Source organism: Arachis duranensis, chromosome 3, assembly GCF_000817695.3.
Source record: "Arachis duranensis cultivar V14167 chromosome 3, aradu.V14167.gnm2.J7QH, whole genome shotgun sequence".
NCBI lineage: Eukaryota > Viridiplantae > Streptophyta > Magnoliopsida > Fabales > Fabaceae > Arachis > Arachis duranensis.
The window spans coordinates 91,319,406-91,323,591 of record NC_029774.3 but is presented as its reverse complement, the minus strand read 5'-3'; positions in this window follow the sequence as shown (position 1 = coordinate 91,323,591).

The following is a 4,186-nucleotide window of genomic DNA, read 5'->3' as shown; positions in this document are numbered from 1 at the left end:
ACAGGAGGCATAACAGCTGGTGTGCGTCATTGGTTTATTTTCTCCCACCTAGCACTTTGGTTTATAGTCCTTAAGTTAGATTTTTTGAGGAGACTTTTGATCGGGTGGCTTCTATTCCACTCCTCCTTGAATATCCATCCATGCTTGGTCCTTAACGCTCCTCTGGGATCCCATATTCAAGTTTCCCATTCTTCTTCTTGCGGAATTTTATGCTCCAAGCTGTATGGACAAGCTCTTAATTGACCCCTTGAAGTACCCCAACACTCTCCGAAAACCACTCAATTGTGCTTCACACCATGCTTGAGCTCCAACTCTTTAATTGATTTTCTTGAAGAGCCTTGGATTCTCTTGGCAACCAATACCCCTTTCTCCACCATGTACCAACCCAAGAAGGATCTTAAGTTAGTAATCCGTCTCCAAGATAGCATATTGATGGGGGCCAATGAAGTTCAATGGTGAAATTGCCACCCACTCAATGTGCTCTTGGAACGGAGTTACTTCCTCACCAAATTTCTCTTCCCCATCACTCAAGTCATAATAAGGAGGTTATGAGAAGTCTACCTCCATGTCTCTCTCAAACTCAATGGGAAGAGGCTCATTAGGATCATTAAGGGGATTAACCAAGGAGGACAAAAAATCATTAATGATGGAATCCTCATCTTAATCAATTTTCCTCAATTCCCCCTTTTTTCCTCCAATTCCAATAATCCACCTTCTCCCTCTTATTCCAATTCATGCTCTATCTCTTCTTCTTTCCCTTGCGGCTCCATGCTCTCCTCTTTACTACACCCGTCAATTGCTCCTTCACACTCTTCAAGAGGAGTGAATTGATCGGATGAGCGTAATACAACCAAGCGGTTCACCGCTTCGGCTATGGTAGCCATGAATTGCCCTTGTGTGCTTCAGAGTCCTTCTTGCTCTTGTATAAAAGCTTGAAGATCTTGATGGTATTGGGCCAATGGTGGGAAAGCTTCACATTGGGGTGAAGAAAGAGGAGGTTCATAGTTTGAGAGGAAGGTTGTATATGTGGGAGGTATTTCATGTTAATGAGTATCTTGAGGTGGTATGTACAGATGTGGTTGTTGGTAGTAGTGGTGTGGTGTTTGAAAATGTGGTGGTTAAGGATTATGTTGGAGGTATGGGTCACAGGCATATGGTGGTGAAGGTATGTAGTCATTGTGAAATCCACCATATCCTTTAGTTGGGTATGTGCACTGTGAAGGATATGGCTCATTGTAGTATAGAGGAGGTTGCTCCTTCCGAAATTGATGCTCTAATCCCATGATGCAACCTGGTGAACGAAATTGTGATCACACTTTTCACAATTCCGCACAACTAACCAGCAAATGCACTGGGCCGCCCAAGTAATACCTTACGTGAGTAAGGGTCGATCCCACGGAGATTGACGGCTTGAAGCAAGCTATGGTCATCTTGTAAATCTCAGTCAGGCGGATTCAAATGGTTATGAGGATTTGATAATTAAAAGATAAATAAAGCGGAAAATAACATAGAGATACTTATGTAATTCATTGGTGGAAATTTCAAATAAGCGTTTGGAGATGCTTTGTTGCCTCTGAACCTCTGCATTCCTATTGACTGCATCCAATCATGCGTCCTCCCTTCCATGGCAAGCTGTATGATCCCCTCAGTGAAAATGGTCCAGCTACGGTCTTTGTACGGCTAATCAACTGTCGGATTTCTCGTCTCAGATGAAAAATACCAGGCACAGCTACCGCAGGGCTAATCATCTATCGGTTCTCACTTGTGTCGGAATAAGATCCATTGATCCTTTTGCACACTGTCACTGCGCCCAACATTCACGAGTTTGAAGCTCCTCACAGTCATCCCTTTCCAGATCCTTGACGTGGCAGGAATTGGCAGATTTAGAAATTAATATGAGAGATACGTTCCAAGTACAGTTCTTAACCAACAAAAATCTGGTTATCAATTTAGAAGGATTGTCACAAAATTAGAATTAAAATACTGGGAGTATGAATCCCAGGTCATCTCCCAACGAATTGCAGAAAGGTGTGCTATTCTATTAATCAGAGGTTTTTCAAGATGGTTTTGAGCTTGGTAAACAGAAAATTAATTCAGAGAATTTATGTAATTTAAATAAAAATCTTGACCGGGAGTAGATTAATCAGAAGTTCTATCCTTGTTGGAGTTCTCCCATGATCAATTGATAATTGAAGGTTGTTCTACTTAGTTATCCTTTACTAGGTAAAGGAAAGTCAAGTAAGTTGGAAGTCTACTTCTATTCACAAGTTCTAATCCTCTCCATTGGGAAGGATTAATGTCAGTGACTAGAGAGTCATCCAACAATAAACCTAATTACAATTTTATTCTTGAGCATTCCAACTCAAGGTTCTCCTTTCAATCAACTCCCAATCAAGTTAGAGAACTACTCGCTCATCATGAATGTAAATTTCACAAAATAAAAATAAGAAATAAAGAAAGACATGATAGACAATAATAAAAAAGATCAATTAAAAATAAAAATGGTTCTTGTATTAATAAATTCTAAAAATAATCCAATTGTAACTCTGAACAAATTAAGGATATGAAAGAGTAAGCAAAAAGTAAAGAAAACAAACTAAAGTGATGAAGTCTTGTGGAGGTAATAACTCTTCTCAATATCCAAATCCAAAAAGCAATATAAACAAAATCCTAAGAATTATGAATATGTAGAGAGAAAACCTAGAGGAGGAGTAAAATCAGATCTAAAAAACTAAGAATTATCTGGAATGAATGTTGTCTCTGGTCTATGCATGTTCCCTGGCTCTAATATGTGTTTCTGGGCCAAAAACTGGGTTGAAATGCGGCCCAGAATCCACGCCAGAATTTCAGTAAATTTTGCAGATCGCGCACATCACACGTACGCGTCGTCCACGCGTGCGCGTCATTCGGCATTTTTCCGTGCCACGCGTGCGTGTTGTCCACGCATTCGCGTCACTCGTGCAGCTTCCAATACATGCGTTCGCGTCAGGCACGCGAGCGCATCACTGGGATTTCCTCCATTTCGCGCGGTTGCGTGAGCCATGCGTCCACGTCGCTTTTCGCTGGTCATCTCCTCAATTTCTTGTGTTCCTTCCATTTTTGCAAGCTTCCTCTCTATTCTCTAAGCCATTCTTGCCCTATGAAATCTGAAACACTTAACACACAGATCACGTCATCGAATGGTATAAAGGAGAATAAAAATATACAATTAAAAGATCTTTAGGAAGCAAGTTTTCAATCATAGAACAATTTTAGGAAAGAATTGTAAATACATGCAAATCATATGAATAAGTGGGTGAAGACTTGATAAAACCACTCAATTAAACACAATATTAATCATAAAATAATGGTTTATCAACCTCCCCACACTTAAACATTAGCATGTCCTCATGCTTAGTCGAAGGAGATAAATATGAATGAATAGAGACATGTAAGACTTATGTAGTGCGATGCAACCTATATACATGAATGCAACTATATGATTTTGTCTATCTGATTAAAAATAAATAAGTTCTCTAAGACAAAACACGGAGCAGATTCCACTAGTTCAAATCATACAGTAACAGCAGGTAAATTTCTAAGAAGACAGCTCGTGAAAGTAGGGGACATGGAATCAAGCATTGAACCCTCACTAATGGTGTGTGTGCACTTTAATCTCTCTAGTGTATAGGATAATCACTCTATCCTTCTCTAATCATGCTCTCTAATTTTTGTTCTTCACCTCACCAATCAACAATATTTAATATACCAATGCAAACATCATGAGGTCTTTTCAAGGTTGTAATGGGGCTAAGGTAAGGGTAAGGGTATATATGGCTAAGTGAGCTTATAAATTGAATCCTTAATTAACCCAAGCTTTCACTAATCATATATGTATATTCACTACAAAAATAATTACTTTTAGTGGCCATTTATTTTACTTTTAGCGGCATTAAAAATAGCCACTAATACATTTACCAGCAATTAAACATTAGCCGTCTTATGCTTCGTCGCTAAAAGGTTTTAGCGGCAATTATAGCATTTGCCGGTAAAGACCGGTTTAATGGCCGCAAAAAGTATATAATTTTTAGCGGCCATTTTATTGGCAATTTATATGGCCACCAAAAGTAATTCTAAGATTGCAATGTTATTCACTTTTAGTGGCAATTACTATTGCCGTCGAAACCCATTTTACCGGTAATTTATA